Source organism: Camellia sinensis, chromosome 12 (genome assembly GCF_055761805.1).
Source record: "Camellia sinensis isolate YWXY chromosome 12, ASM5576180v1, whole genome shotgun sequence".
NCBI lineage: Eukaryota > Viridiplantae > Streptophyta > Magnoliopsida > Ericales > Theaceae > Camellia > Camellia sinensis.
In genome coordinates, this window is record NC_138972.1 from 60,697,919 (window position 1) to 60,715,883 (window position 17,965).

Consider the following 17,965-nt stretch of genomic DNA (forward strand, 5'->3'; position numbering starts at 1 on the left):
ATAGAATGCCAAAAGAAATTTAATTAGTACTAAAATGTTTCACATTAAAATTTATATGCCTCCGTAAACAAAAACAGGGGAGAGATTTTATAACCAACCAACCAAGCAATGTGTAAGCAAACATACCACCTAAAACATATATATATGCCCAGTACTTCACAACAACACAACTTGAAACAATACTTACTTCAGCTGTAAAGCACAATATACCATTGCTTGAAGCTCACTCCCTGAAAAGCCTCCTACAGGTCATCACCTGTTCTTCATGCTTAGTCTAGAAGAGAAATCCACAGAAAAAATTCAATAAAGCAAAACGAAAACAGTTCATCACAACAGAAATATAATATTAAAATAGAAATATTACTAGAAAGCAGTTCAAATTTCATAAGAGTTTTTACATAAGCAGCAAATATATCAAGAAATATTAGAGAATATCAAACTACACTAAAAGCCTTTAGATTTAAAAATGCAGCAGCAACCACAAAGTACTGGGTCAAGATCCTTTCAGATATTCATTCTACGGAACCTTCAGTAGCTCAACCAACATCACAAAATCTCCTACTCAGATGAACATGGTCAACTCAGGCCTACTAAATACGTTATGTTCCTCATCCTCCAACACAGGATAAGCAGCCACAAGTGTTGGATTTATTTTTCTAGTGTGGCCCAATAGCCTACATATTTTCTACATGTTTTAATTTATTTGGACTCCACAAATAGATAAAGCCAATATTTGAGATCAAGTTCAGTAAATAGAATTTTAATATAATCACCCTTCTAAGATAAGAAGGAAACCTTAATGGATTAGGAATTCTTCTGATAGAGTTGATCTGGCCCTCTTCTCTCCTCTATATAAGGATGGGTGACTCCCCTTTCATATCATGAGTATTGTTTTCCATCACTTTAAGTTTTATAGTCATCCTAATTAAGAGAGACAGAGAGAAGAAGGTGAGCCAAAATTAAAGGTTCAACTCTAAGGGGTACTTTCTCAACTTCTCTAATTCAATGGCTGACAAAGGTATATTCGTTTTATTCTTGAGTTGTATTGAATTCAAGATCCTGTAAAGTTTAATTCCGCATTATTATTATTATGGTTACATGTATTATTAAATCTTACAACAAGTGCATCTTGAGCGCCAATATACAGCAAGTGATAGATCTTCCAATACACTTCCCTAACCTTCCTTGCTGGGTGGAAAAGTCCCTGAAGACAGTAGTTAAGCACCACAGCTGCACCCAGTGCCACCCTCATTCATTCAATGGCTTCCATAACAACATTTATAACATGTGGGGATGTCTCAAAGATGTTTAGCCAAACATAGTTTAGTAAGTGAACCAAAGCATCCTCACATCCCAACCCAGCAACTCCTAAAGCCATGTGCTTCACAGCAGAAGCAGCAGTCTGCCTATGAACCAAATCTCTGTCCATGAGAGCATCCTCTAGCAATGGAGTCACTGCTTAAATGTAATCCTTTCCCATTTCACCAGTGTACTCGAATAGAAACGAGAGGGACTTCAGAACACCATTCTGAACATTAAGCTCTGGCACACGATATTCATTCATCAAGGCTGCTAAACTGTAAAAGGAGAACATGTTTCCGCGACAATTACAATTGCCACAGTAGTGCAAACACGATTTTGACGCTCCTGCACCTTGAGGTTGTTCAATAATGTCGCCAGAACGTCTTGTGGCCCAATGGCTTTGGCAATGTACCTGAATGTATTCATTGTAGCTCTACGGATACCCTTCTTGTGTGCTTTAAGCATGTCCAGGAGTTCAAAACAGATCCTCATCCACTCTCTTGCTGGTACAAACTCAGCACCACGGTCAGCAATACGACCAACAAGGTCAATACATTTCTCCTGTACTTTCTCATGACGATTCTTCAAGATTTGGGTTAATCGAGGAAGCAAATCCTTGATTGGAGGAGTCATTTTCGTCATACCAATAACATTAACAATTGCCTTGAGAGCTCCAAGTATTGATCCCAAAACTTCCGGGTAATCCTCTCCCAAATACTCATATGAGACAACCCCTAGATGACCTATCAGTTGCTCTTCCTGGCGCTGCTTCATGACCACTGCAATCCTGGAAATGAGATCAGCTGCTTGCTGCCTTACCTTTGCACTCTTGTTATTCAGGCGCCACTTTATAGTACCACATATCTGGGGAAGGTATGGCTTCACTCTCTGCCCAAGAGCATTTATGATAAGGATTCTCGTGCAGAAGCAACAGCCACAGCTGTAGCTTCAGCAGCAGCCACGGCTTCAACTTCAGCAACAGCTTCTGATATGGATTCTTCAGCAGTCCAGAACAGAGCTTTATCTGTGATGTTATGTAATCAGTTAGGAATTGGTTAGCTAATTGTTAGGAGTTAGTTACACTGTTAGGAGTTAGTTATCTGCTTAGATCAGCAATAGTTTACCTTCTATAAATATAGCTTGTATGTACTTTCAAGATTAATAATAAGAAATACATTTTTCACATGGTATCAGAGCAATAAAGCTCTCACGAGCATTCTTGGGTTCTTGATTTCATTTTCTTAGTTCTTCCAAGAATCTTCAACTTTTCTCAATCATTCTTCAAAGTTCTTCAATCTTCTTCAATGGCAACTCCTACCTCAAATGCACTTCCTTCAAATCTTAGTCTTCTCATTTCAAATCTCAGTTCTTTGATAACTGTAAAAGTGGATTCTTCAAATTTCATCATTTGGAGAAGTCAATTTCTCAATATACTGCGTGCTACAGATTTGCTAGGGTTTGTTGATGGTTCTCATTCTTCTCCACCATCAACAATTACAAATGCAGATGGAACCACAACAGTTAATCCAGAATTTCTGCAGTGGAAACAAATTGATGCACATCTATTGAGTTGTCTAACAGCTACACTCACACCTGTAATTTTCTCTTCTGTTTTACATCTTCAACATAGTGCAGAGGTTTGGCAAGTTCTGTCAAAACGATTTACTACATTGTCTCGCAGTCACATTCATCAACTGAAAAATCAATTGACTAATCTGACCAAGACTTCTCAGTCAATTGAAGAGTATCTGAGTCAGATTAAAGAGTTAGCTGATCAACTCGCTCTTGTCTCTTCTCCTGTAGATGCAGAAGATCTTGTTCTTATTACACTGAATGGTTTACCTGAAGCATTTGATGCTTTTAAAACCACAATCCGAGCTTGATCAAAAGCCATCTCTATGGAAGAACTTTCATCTCTTCTATGCTCAGAATCTATTCACATGCATTCCAAGATCAAGAATATTAATACTCATGAACCTTCAGTTGCATATGCTGCTTTTCGTGGTTCTTCTCATGATTTTTCTTCTCAAGGTCGATCTTATTTCAGAGGTCACAGAGGTGGTTCTCGACATGGCTCCCGAGGACATTTTTCATCTAGAGGCAGAGGTCGACACTCATCCAGCAATCACCATCACAATTTAATTTGTTAGATATGTGGAAAACCTAATCACTCAGCTCTGGAGTGTTGGCATCGATTGAATGAAAATTATTCTGTTCAAAATCAATCACAGCAAATTCAGTCACAGTAATTTCCAAATCTGTCAAGGCCATCTTCAGCACAATCATCCTCTGGTTTTTCAAACACCAGAGCTTTTGTGGCTTCTGCTTCCTCTCCACCTCAGTATGATTCCTCTCCTTGGTATCTTGATTCTGTTGCATCTGATCATATGACTCATGATTTGTCACAGTTGAGTCTTCATCAACCATACCAAGGCACTGATCACATCACTGTTGGTAATGGTAATTCTATCCCTATTCTTAATACTGGTAAGGGTCTGTTACCTACTCCACATCATACTTTTAAACTCAACAAAGTCTTGCACACTCCTATTGCTTCCAATCTTGTGTCTGTGCACAAACTTACTAAAGATAATAATTGTACAATCACTTTTGATGATTCTTCCTTCATTGTTCAGGACAAGCACACCAAGGACATCCTACACAAGGGCCTTAATTCACATGGTTTATATCACTTTCATACATCCAAGCCCAAGCCTTTTTCTGCTGCTATTCCACCTTCTTCATTTCAGTCTCATAATGCATTCTACAGTTCGACTACTAATAAAGTGTCTGCCACTGTTTGGCACAAGAGATTGGGGCATCCATCATCTCTCAAGTTTAATAAGCTCAAACACTTTCTTTCTTCCACTTGTAATAAAACCAAGAATGATGATTTTACTTGTGTTCATTGTTGTGTAGCAAAGAGTCATAGATTACCTTTCAAATTGTCTGACTCTATTGTTCAAAAACCATTTTCTCTCATTCACAGTGATGTATGGGGACCTTTTTCCCTTTCTCTTTCCGGTTATAAATACTATGTACTCTTTGTTGATGAATATAGAAAATTTACTTGGCTTTATCCGTTGTGTTACAAAAGTGAAGTATTTGATAAATTTGTAGAATTCACAGCATATTTTGGTACTCAATTTTCCACTCACTTGCAAATTTTTCGTGCGGATGGGGGTACTGAGTTTGTTAATTCCTCTATGACTAAATTTTTCAATTCTCATGGTATTCTTCATCAAATTTCTTGTCCCTATACACCTCCTCAGAATGGAGTCTCTGAGAGAAAACATAGACACATCACTAAGACTGCCATTGCACTGCTTCACCATTCTTCTATTCCTATTAAATATTGGTTTGATGCCATTTCTGCAGCCACTTATCTAATTAATCGCATGCCTAAGTCTAAGGCTCCTCATTCTTCTCCTTATGAATTATTGTTTCACAAAGCACCTGATTACTCTTTTATGCGTGTGTTTGGATGTCAATGTTTTCCTTGGCTTAAGCCACACACTTCTCATAAACTTCAACCTAAACCTACTTTGTGTGTTTTTCTTGGTTATCATCCTTCTTACAAAGGATATAGGTGTCTTGATCCTTCCTCTGGTAAGGTTTATCTGTCTCGTCATGTCATCTTCCATGAAAATATTTTTCCTTTTGCTAGTATTTCTCCTCCTACTTCTCAGACCTTGTCTATGCTTCAATCCTTTTTCTGGTCTCCTTCTCTTTCTCCTTCTCCAACTATGGATCATCCCTCTGTTTCTGTTAGTTCACTGCCACCAGCTCCCATATCTCCTTCCTCTTCTTCATCTTTACCTTCTTCAGCAGCTCCAGTGCCCGTGCAGTCCACTGTGCCTCTGCAGTCCATTGCTTGTCCTAAATCTGTCAAGTCTGCACCGCTGCAGTCCTCTGCATTCCCTAAATCTATCTCGTCTGCACCCACTGGCTTTCCTACCTCTGCCCAGTTTGCACCTCTGCAGTCCTCTGCCTTCCCTCAATCTGTCCAGTCTGCACTACCTCCTCAGTATATTTCTTCTTCTCTGCCATCAGGTCCTCTTTCTTCTTTTACTCCCACTTCTACTCCTATTTCTTCTATTTTTATTGATTTACCTCTACCTCCTCCTTCTACTAATTCTCATTCTATGATTACTCGATCAAGCGTATCCTCAAGTCTTCTTGGCTTCTTCTTCCTCCTTTTCTGACATTGAGCCATCTACCTATCAGCAAGCTCTCACCTCTCCTGTTTGGCACACTGCCATGTTAGATGAATACAATGCTCTTCATGCTCAAGGTACTTGGTCTTTGGTTGCTTTGCCTGCTTCTAAGTCTGCTATCGGCTGCAAATGGGTATTCCATATTAAGCGCAATTCTGATGATTCTATTGCTCGTTATAAAGCTCGTTTGGTTGCAAAAGGGTTTCTCCAACAAGAGGGGATTGATTATACTAAAACTTTTAGCCCTGTTTCCAAACAACCTACTATTCGCATTTTATTGTGTGTGGCTCTGCATTATCACTGGCCTCTTAAACAACTTGACATCAGTAATGCCTTTCTCCATGGTACATTGGAAGAGGAAGTTTACACGACACAGCCTCCAGGCTTCACTAGTCTATCTCATCCCACTCATATTTGTCTTTTAAAGAAGGCTCTCTGTGGTTTAAAGCAGGCTCCTCGCGCCTGGTGTTCTACCTTCTCCCGCTTTTTACTATCGCAAGGTTTTATTAATAGTCAGTGTGACAATTCCTTATTCATTCAAAAGACTTCTTCAACTGTTACCCTTCTTCTTGTATATGTTGATGACATTTTGGTTACTGGAAATAGCTCTTCTCATATTCAATCGCTTCTTGCTCAAATGCATACTGCCTTTGCCATGAAGGAGCTCGGGGATATTTCCTATTTCTTGGGTATATCTATACAAGCTTATGGTGATTCCTATTTCTTATCTCAACACAAATATGCTTCTGATATCCTCATTAAAGCTGGTATGACCACTTGCAAGCCCTGCAATTCCCCTATGTCAGTTAAACCTTCTCTTGGTCCAGATTCTGCTCTTCCATTTAATTAACCAGAGCTTTATCGCAGTGTTGTTGGTGCACTTCAGTACCTTACGATCACCCGACTTGACTTATCTTTCTCTGTTAACCAAGCTTGTCAACACATGCATGCTCCCATTAATGCTCATTTTGCTGCTGTCAAGCGACTGTTAAGATTTGTCAAAGGGACTTTAGCTCATGGACTCACTTTCAGTCCTAGTTCTTTTGAACTTCAGGCCTTCTCTGACTCGAACTGGGCTGGTGATGCTCTCGATCGTCGCAGTTCTTCAGGCTACTGTGTGCATCTTGGGTCCAACCTTATTTCTTGGTCTGCTAAAAAGCAACCAACTGTCTTAAGATCCTCAACCGAAGCTGAATATCGCTCTCTCGCCCACACCACAGCTGAGCTTACTTGGTTAACCATGTTACTCCGTGAACTTCAGCTTCACTCTCCTATTCCTCCTCTCCTTTGGTGTGACAACCTGTCTACTATTGCCTTGGCTCCCAATCCCGTGTTTCACACTCGGTCTAAACACATTGAAGTGGATTGTCACTTTATTCGTGAAAAGATTGCTACCAAACAACTACTTCTCAAATACATTCCTTCTCTTGATCAGATTGTTGACATCTTCACAAAGCCTCTCTCAGTGTCACGATTTCACTACCTTCAAGCCAAGCTTCTGGTCTCTCCCTCTCCCATCAGCTTGCACGAGGGTGATAAGGATTCTCGTGCAGAAGCAACAGCCACAGCTTTAGCTTCAGCAGCAGCCACGGCTTTAACTTCAGCAACAGCTTCTGGTATGGATTCTTCAGCAGTCCAGAACAGAGCTTTATCTGCGATGTTATGTAATCAGTTAGGAATTGGTTAGCTAATTGTTAGGAGTTAGTTACACTGTTAGGAGTTAGTTATCTGCTTAGATCAGCAATAGTTTACCTTCTATAAATACAGCTTGTATGTACTTTCAAGATTAATAATAAGAAATGCATTTTCCATAATTTACAACAGCACCAAACCCATTAAGCATCACGTTAGCATCATCGCTGGTCTGCTCTTGGAAGGCATAAAGAATTCCATCAATCAGAAGCTCCTCCAATCGAGCATCGATGTCAGATGCACCTAGATTTGCAACCACCTTCTCAATTGTTTCCATAACCATCCGTCTATATGGTTCACTCTCATCCTTAAGGTCCTCCACTATTCTTCCCACTATATCAGCAACACCGACCTTGTTTGCTATCTCTACAGTTGTTTCCACAAGCTGCCGATAGTTTCTGCGATCCAAAGCCATCCTTCTGACCTAGAAATTCCGAAAAGACTCAGGAAGGATATCGGTTCGGATGTACTCAGCCTCCACACCTTCTGTACTCACACACTGCTTCACCACCTTCAACAAAATTTTCTTCATTTCTTCATCAGGTGATTGAAACTCACGAATTAAGATAATCATTACTTCCTTGGTATAGTAGATGGCATATATTGCATCCATTAGAGGAATGATGAAACCAATTGCTTTCAGGAATGCTGCCAAGACTTTCCCACGGTGTGATCTAATACCCTTCCACAAAGGCTTCAAAATCGAGTCAAAGCTTTCAATACCATATGGAGCAGCAGCCTCAGCAAGAGCGGCCAAAGACAGCGCCGTAATAGTTCTCACCTTCTGATTCTCAACATTGAGACCATGATCAATGATTTCAACCAGAGACCTCAAGTGAGGAAGAACCACATAGCCAATTAAAATAGCAATCTGCAGGACAATTTTAATCCCAGTGTGACGAGCTTGCCAAGATTTCTTACTCTGACACACAACTTTTAAGAATGGCAACAGTGCAGGAATACCAAAGTGCCGAAGCGACGACACTGAAGGGCACTGAAGGCTCTTGCAGTGGTGTTCCTCACATACTCGTCAATGTTATCAATATCTGGACGCATTGCAGCAATCATGGTTGCTAGGCCAGCTGCCTTGCTGAGATTCGAAATGATCTCTCTCCCTTCTACACGTGCATAATAATCTTTATCGATCAACATGGGCTCAATCACGACCAGAATTTTGTGTACATAAGGACGAACTAACTCATCCAACTTATACAGCACCCTATCAATAACCTTGGCCAAAAGATGTTGTAAATCATAAAGCATTATAAATTAACGCAGCGGATAAAAATAATTCGGATCATACCTTAATGACACAACCTCATGGGTAAATCACGGGCTTCCAAAATCTGATCAGTCAACGAACCCAGCAGTGGAGTGATACTACAAAATGAGTATCACCCACACAAGTCATAGTGCAAAATGGCTTGATCGTTGTTTTCTGGGAGAGAGTTAGAGAGAAAGTCTGGGAAAAAAAGTTATGGGTAAAAACCACATAACGTATATCTGATATACGTATATCTTTAGATTAACCACATAATCTGATATATAACCAATATCTATCTATCCATCTATCCATATCTATTGATATGATAGATATAGATATCCTGAATGGTTATCCAAATAAGTTTGAATTCAAATTCAAACTTACATGGATAAGGTTCAAAAGGTTCAGGTTCAAAAGGTTCTAAGGGTCATGCCACATGGGCGCCCAATTTCTAACATCTCCCACTCGGACATGAGTTAGCATGGCACTGCCACATCTCTATCTCAATCTCCCCAAAAAATAAACAATCTCATACTAGCCACTACACCGTGCGACTGCTGAGAACACCTGCATGTGGGAGCTCTATACTAGAAACTCAAAATGAGCCAGCATAGAGACATCAACCCAAAAAGAACAGAAAATAGTGTCTCATATACCCCAGACCCATCTAATTACACCGGTCCAAAAAACATCTCTAATCCCTCAAAAGAGCATGTTTGACCCTCTCAATTCTTGCAATATATTCACACTCAATCCGCTTCTCATACAGAGTGATATGAGTTGTCGGCAGTGAATATACAACAGTGGTGTAATACTAGATGATCTTCCCTTTGCCCTCATGCCATTTAATTTAGGATTGACCGCTTTCCTAGTGATGTCCCTTAAGGCCGAATCATACATGACCGCAGGCAACATACCAAAGTAGCAGAACATTAACCCCTTACCTTATGACATAGTCAAAAGTCACAAAAGGGTACATAAATGAAAGTCATATCAATAATGACACGTAAGACTCACACGGTGAGGAAACAGGGATCCATTCTCTCACCTCATTACTCAGTCACCAAGCACATGCACATATAGTATGAATACATGTTACGGTGGAGTAACTCTTCCAAAAGAGTGACGTCATCCTCGATACACCGTACAGATATAAGTCTAGTTGCTTTCTAGCACCTAACCCGAATTCTCTATTTGCTCACCTTCTAGGCGCCAAATGAGATCTCGCATCTGGCTAATCATAACAGGCACAACATGGAAAGTGGGTACTAATATCCATGTTTGATCCTTAACACGACCTCATCTTGGTTGTAACCAAGGCGACATATATAGTGGATTATTTAAGCCTCTCTTGGCTCCAAATAAAAATAAACCACTAGTCTCATCCTTGCTCGCTTCCAAGCGCCAAGGGCGATTGCTCGTGTGAGTGAGCCAATCTTGCCTGCTGACATCATCATCTGCTAATCATTATGACACAAACCATAATAGTATCAACATCCCATCATCTCAAAATAAATGATCGATAAAAAAAAAATTTGACCATAGCTTGCGCAATTCTAGATTCCAAATATAAGCCTTATCAACACCTCTTGCGATAAGTATATACAACGGAATCCACTATGTGCGCCTCACATGAAGTGATTCAAGATCACAATTCTAGATTCCAAACATAGACCTTATCAGCACCTCTTGCGATAAGTATATACAACGGAATCCACCATGTGCGCCTCACATGAAGTGATTTAAGATCACCACCTCTTGTGCAATAACCTCTCTGAAGATATTTTGATGACCAATTTGCGTTCATTCTGGATGCGCCCAACTAGCGCATTGAATCTTACAAGAAGCAAATTAATATACTACTAGTAAAGCATTTTATCCACAATCTAATGAGCATGGTCAATGTCTAAATAACTCAGTTGACCATTTACTAAAGATAACACTTATCATGCCAAATACGCCCACATAGCGTACTTCAGGCTCCCACATCAAAAAAGATCAAGGAATATAGGTCATCTGTTTCTCCCAAAGACAATCCGAGGATTCACTCAATAGCCAAGGCTCTGGCTTTTACCGATAGGTAAGTCAATGGGTTTGCAATTTTGCATCTAGAATCGTTCTAGGATATTCCTTATGTAAGTCATCGAAGACAAAACATGAATTCTCCCAAAGCAATCCCTAAGGATCGTACATCCGAGCATATAAATTACATCACCCATGTCCATCATATCTAAAATAGAGGACTGCCCACCCTAGGTGGCGACAACCTTATAAATTCCTGGCTCATAATGACTAAGTAAGGAAAAACTTCTTTTGGACCATTGATCATGCCTCAGTGGTCTTCATCGATCATTGTTGGCCTATCATGGCTTGACGAAATCTAAGAACCACTATTTGGATAACTGTTTTAGGCTGTAAAAGATTTATTGGAACTAGCAACCTTTTTGTGCTCCTAACTTTTCACCATAAAAGCAGAAGGTAAATCCCTACGGATCTACTTATCCAATTCTCTAACGAGAAAGTTGGGTCACAATGTCCACAAATCAATGTTCCGAACTTATGTCAATCATAGCCTAAGTCAAAATAACCTCACTCCCCAGGAGGAAGTCTTCTCATGGTCTACACTTTCCTCAATGGTGCGACTTTTCGGTATCTAGCGAGCCTTATGCCTCAACAATGACTATTCAAATTACGCATAACTTTAGAATAGTTTCGCGTCATAATGGAAAGTCAACCAAATTATAGAAATGGTTAATCCTCAAAGACTTTGTCTTAAACTGCGCAACATTAATCCACTTTTTAAAAAACAAGGGACTAGAGCCTTTGGCATTATCCTAGGCTCTTTATCATCTTGCGGAGCAATTATGAATGTTTCCCTCTCAATCACCCAGTGATGACGTGAAAAATTTTCACATTCGCTACCACGCAACTTAAGAATGTAGAGTATTCTTCTCTAATGGAGTAATCCATTAGTAGGCACATCGCTCCCACTGTCCCTAGGATATTGGAAATTTCTTTCCATTCTCAACTAGGCTACATAAAGCGCTATGCTTAGAATTCTCTATCTTATAGAGTTCCAAAACTCTATTCACGTCACCTTTACTAAGAAAACTTTATGTGACTTAGTTACACTACCACAAAGCTGTTTATCTATATGCACATGACCCGGAGGGTTTGCATGACCTCATACAATAATGCGCCACACGACCCTTTGTGTTTACAAGACAGCATATAATAATGCGCTATAGAACCCTAGGTCTTAACTTCGCAATCTTATGAGAAGTAAAATAAAGATAAGCTGCTTAACGGTTACAAATCGCCCGTAGATGGCTCTCCGCTAACCCATTGCTCAAATTGAGTGTAAAATCTAATATGGAGGGCACTTAGTTAGGGATAAAGGCAACAAACTAGTGCAATTCCCAATTGAAAAACATTTTGCGCCATTATCCACCTAACATTAACAATATTTAATTCCTTATCTCTACTACACCATTATGTTGTTGAGTACTAGGAATAATCAATTTTCTAAGCATCCATCTCTCTTCACAGAGCTTTCTAAAAATAACTCAAATAGATACTCGCCACCTTGGTCAAAACTAAAAGCACAAAAGCTCTTATCTTATTGATCTCGACCTCATATGTGCAATGTCAAAAATATCTCAAAACTTTTGACTTATGGGAGATCAAATAGTCTTGACTCAGATGCGTATCGTAATCTATAAATGTGTCAAGATTGAGGCTTAGCTATCATACCCTCACACATATCTAGTCACAAATATCACAGTGGACTAAATGCGCCAAAACAAATGACCTTCTACGACTTTCCTACTTACTTGTGTGCACCCATTGCGAACAAAGTTACACATTCACATGAGAGCAGGATGTCATAAGTGAGTGGGTCCAAGAAGGCCTACTCAAACCATCGTGTCATCATCTCATTAATGTGATTAAGTATAATAAGCCACTGGTTCATGACCAATGTCATACACTAATTCCAATCATCTTAATGTGTGAGTTCTCGAAGACAAGTTTTAAAGGTTTAGGCCCAACTAGGTAATGACTCACGACTAATTCATATTCACTAGATCATAAAAGGATGTCATGGAGATATCAAGTGCGCCTAAGTCGCAAATTTAACTAGTAAGTGCTAATCCCCTGCACCTTCAAGTCAATTTTATTCTCTATACACTTTACTGCATTTAGTTGAAAGATGACGATACTCCTCTTGCCATCTCTGTTTCTCGCTTCATAGTTACTTGCAATAAATGCTACTATCCATAAGAAGGAGAGAATAAGCTATCAATCTATGACAGCACCTGAAGTAACTTAAGCGCGAATTAGGCTGAAGAGTCTAATTCAACACAATACTCTCACAAGCGATGTGTCAAATTCTTAGAGTCATAACAACCTTGTCAGCCTTGACCTTTTCATTATTATGCTGCAACGTTTGCGCTTAGTGGTAAACATCATTCAAAAACGTTAGCCTAGCTAAGGAATCATACAAAGAAGCCCCTCCTCATGTCTCACACTCAAGTGTGAAAACAGTAAGTGTCCAGACTTAGACAAGTTGGCAGTGCTAATAGATTTTGCAGCCACGAAGCGCTAATCTTTTCACTTAGTGTTAATAGATTTTGCAGCTTCTAAGTGCTAATCTTTTCACATAATGTTAATAGATTTTGCAGCTTCTAACCGCTAATCTTTTCACTTAGTGTTAATAGATTTTGCAGCCACTAAGCGCTAATCTTTTCACTTCACGTGATATTTCAACGCACACTATTATAGTGCATGAAATTTTGCTCCATCCACTCCCAATAATTGGGTAGAGAGCAAAACACTGCTCATACTGGCTACTCGTCTTACACTTAATGACTAATTTATTCAAGCTCGCATTTCTTGGATAACGTGACTCTTGAATGCTACTTCATCCAATGATGTAACATTATTTACAAGTCAAATTACAAAGTCAATCCGCGCAGCTCAATAGTCAAAATCATATACAGATCTATTGAGGGCTTACTAATTTCATAACTCCAAAACTCGCCAACCAAAACTACGTAGCGTGCTGCTAACCATAGCGTACACATTAGTTTTTATTATGCCAAACAAGGCAACAAAACCACGGCGACTTTGAGTCATGTTTCCTTACTTTGGCTGAATTAAGACTTGACCTAAAGTCTCCAAGACTTTTGCTCATCTAAAGAATGGGATTACATTGTTCACATTTGAACATCTTTATTAAGTCTAGGTCAACCAATTAACTTCCATAAGCTAAGTCAATTTAGAGAGAAATTCGCATTAGGATTAATTTGATTAGCATAATATAATTTTGCCAAAAAAATCTAAATTAAATAGTGACAATATTACACAAGTCGCAAGATCGAAAATCCGCTATGCTCGTAATCATCTCTTGCGCCATAGGTGACAATTATCCAAAATTTAATTTAATTTATGCGCAAAATATTGATTTTCAGGAGTTAATCTACAAAGATTTCTCTCAACCGAATAACCTCCCACAGACTATGGCATGTCTAAAAGCATGATAAAATATTCTAATTCCATACAATAGCATCATAATGTAGATTCACAATAAACTTAGGCTATGTTACATTTAATAACGGAATTAAAATAAAAAAATAATTAATCATGCTATTCTAATTACAACATATGCAAAAAATAACAATATGTTGTATTTAATATTCAGATTATGCCATAACAAAAAGTATATCATTCTGAAATTTTCTGAAATTTTTCTGGGATTTTAAATAACTAATAAACACACATAAAATTAGAAATAAATATTTCAGAATCTGGTAAAATGCAATAACCATACCAGTAAATAGTAAACTACAACAATAGTCTACAATAAAAAATCCAGCCACAAAAACTTAATCATGCAACACCAGATGCATTTTAAAGCAGAAATAATGAATTATTATTTCAGGAATTTTTTTTTTTATTTCATAAAATTTTCAAAATTTTACAAAAGATAGAAAATATAATTCTGAGTCTAACGGCACTAACCACGCTTAAAACAAAGCTATAACGAATTAATTATGACCATTTAACGTAATTCTGAATTTAAAAACAAAACAAACAGACCCTTACATCAGTAGCCAAGCCGGCGGAGGAAAAACGACGCGGCTCAACGCGCGCGGCTCGGTGAGCAGCTCGGCGCGGCTCAGCACGCGGCTCAGCACACGGCGCGCGCGTGTGGCGCGGAGGGCGTGCGTATGGACAGCGCCGCTGATGCGCACGTGGAGGCGCGTGAGAGGGTGTGACATCGTACGGGGGCACGTGAGAGCGCATGGAGGCGCGTAGAAGCCTCCCACGGTGTCAGGTGGCGCGTGAGGCCCACGATCCACCTTCCATGGTGTTTTCTGGTTCGATTTTTTGTACTGCCGGACTCCATTTTTCACAACAAAAACATTTATGGCATTAAAAATAACATTTAATGAACATAAAAATAAAGCGTATCACATTCTCAATCAATGAGAGTTGAAGTGCAAAAAACCATGCACTTCATTTTCCTCCTCCATTAATTTTCATGCATATAATGTGTATATATTTATATAAAAAAAATACACATATTTTAATGCATAAAAAATAAGCATGAAAAAATCCATATAGGCTCTGATACCAATGTAAATCATAAAGCATTATAAATTAATGAAGCGGATAAAAATAATTCGGATCATACCTTAATGACACAACCTCATGGGTAAATCACGTGCTTCCAAAATTTGATCAGTCAACGAACCCCACAGTGGAGTGATACTAAAAAATGAGTATCACCCACACAAGTCACAGTGCAAAATGGGTAGATCGTTATTTTTTGGGAGAGAGTTAGAGGGAGAGTCTGGGAAAAAAGGTTATGGGTGAAAACTACATAACGTATATCTGATATACGTATATCTTTAGATTAACCATATAATCTGATATATAACCAATATCTATCTATCCATCTATCCATATCTATTGATATGATAGATATAGATATCCTGAATGGTTATCCAAATAAGTTTGAATTCAAATTCAAACTTACATGGATAAGGTTCAAAAGGTTCAGATTCAAAAGGTTCTAAGGGTCATGCCACATGGGCGCCCAATTTCTAACAGATGTCTCTCCTGATCTTCCAATGTGGGCTGCATGAGCAAAGGCAAGATGCGATTAAGTAATGGCCCAGCACCAAACTCTCGAGCCTTGTCGGTGAGCTGTCTCAAAGCAGTTTTCCTCTGTGGAGGTGTCCCGTTCTTGACCTTGAGAAGAAGTTTCATAATTTTTCGCTCTTTTTGTTCTTCAGCAGTCAACTCCTCCCCCTCCTCCTCCTCCTCCTCCTCCTCATTTAACAACGCACCAAAGTATTGAGCATGGGGTAGCAAGGAGTTTCCTCTTGTGGGAACATTGCATCAAGTTCTACATCCGTCAACGGATGATTTAATATCCTTCTCCCACCTCAACAAATTATACTGTTCAGGGGTTATAGCACTGCACAAATTAATAGCTCCAGGAGTTGGGGTTGCAAGTTCAACCCCTCAAACAGGAATCACTAGGAGTATATGCAGCAGCAGGGGTAGCACCAGCCATTGGTGTGGCACTACCCATTGTTGCAGGAGTCTCATCCCACCTCGACCTCTGTCGTTTCAGGGTTGAGTAGCAAGCCCAGCAAGCTTTGGTGTAGCATTCCAAGTCATCCCAGCTGGGGTAGCACCAGGAGTAACACCACCACCAGCAGGGGTTGCATCCGAATCAGCCAATCGACCCGGTGTGGGAGTCTCATCCCACCTATTCCTCCTCGAAAGCGAAGGAGTCGCATCACCAACTCTTCCTGGAGTTGGGGTTGCATCCCACCTCCCAATCCCTGGAGTCGAATTGGGTATATCCCAATCAGATTGAGAAGTTTTAACTTTTTTTGCATTATTTTCGTCCTGAGATTGATCCCACCGATTCCTCTTCTTCTGGGTCTGCTAGGAAACAGCATTAGCAGCAGGCTTTCTCTCCTTCTCTTCTCCTCCTGCAGAAGCTTTCCTCTCCTCCTCCTCCCCCTCTTTTTTCTTTTTATCAATTAACCTCAATGTATCCTCTTTCTCTCTCTTCAAAGCCTCCTCCCTCATCACAAGAAATGATTACTTAAGTTATAGAGAAAAGAAAAAAAAAAGAAAAAGAAACAATTGTGATTTCTCTCTTTTTTGTTTGGATAAGGAAGAAATATAAGAAAAGAAATGATTGTGATTCCTCTTATTCTTATTTGGTTAGATTTCATTAAGAGAAAAGAACAGAAATTATTTTATATTATATTATTAAAATAACCTTTTTATATTTTCAATCATTTTATTTCTTTTATTTTTATAGGAATAAAATTGATATTATGAAAATAGTGGTTTCTTTTCTCTCCCAATCTCTCCACTTTTGGAAAGATTGAAAATAAGACTTATAAGAGAAATGAGTTCCTCTCAATTTCTCTCAATTTCTTTCCATTTCTCTGCAGTTAAGTTATCTAAACAAATAAAAGAAATACATATCTCTCAATTTCTTTTCTTTTCTCTCCAAATCACTCAATCCAAACATAGCATAAGTCCTCACAGACACATCAGGGGTCTTATCTCCGCTCGCAAACGCATAGTGTCGCTCCGGTGAAATCACCCGATTCAATCGTCTCCACCGATACTCATCTTTCCTATCAATAATCCTAGAAGGCTTCTTGAACCCCATCGATTTGTCTTCATCGACCCCTCTCGGCATATCCTTGAGGATGGATTTGGGGGCCGTGTACGAAGCCAATTTCCAGGCTACCTTCGAATCCATGGCGTTGAAATTCTCTTCCTCATTGTTAACAGGAATCGATTGCTCGTAACCCTCGAATGGGTTGTTTTCGCCATAGAGATTGGTATCGAAAGTAACTGAAGTTAGGGATGCAAGCTGTTGCTCCATCTTTTTCCTCTCTTCTTGAGTCTTCGCAATCTCAGGATCCATCGATGCCATTTTTTCGTGAATCAAATTCGACTCTTCAAAACCCTAACCCTAACTCTAACCCTAGCCTAGATTTTGATTTTTTACTTGCAAAACATAAATAATCATCAAATCAAGAACAAGACGAGAGTGTAAAATTGAATCAAAAGCATAAAAAATTTAAATTTTTTTGAATAATAAACTAAGGCCTGGTTTGGGCGTTTCAAAAAATCTAAAAAGTCAAAAAGTTACAAAAAAAGCAAAAAGTTATCATTATTCACAAATTAAAAATATAAAAAAAATAATATACATAATATTTTAATCAAACCAGCTTTCCACAATTTTCAAGACTGAATTGATGGCTTTAGTACTGTTGAAAGAGCCAAAAAAAAAATGACGTATATATATTCACTAAGTTGGACGGTAATGTTGGGCTCGTGGGGGCCCACCATGGGTCCCATTTTGATAATTCGAACCGTTGAATGTGTAGAATTCGTCCAGTACTATGTGCTTGTAAAAAATCACGTTGATCGGATATCGCTA

At 39.1% G+C, this 17,965-nt stretch overlaps 1 pseudogene; it reads right to left on the reverse strand.

The window, feature by feature from the left end:
* Positions 1-476: 476 nt before the first annotated feature.
* On the reverse strand, positions 477-17,456 carry LOC114302540 (uncharacterized; annotated as a pseudogene).
* Between the last annotated feature and the right edge of the window lie 509 nt (positions 17,457-17,965).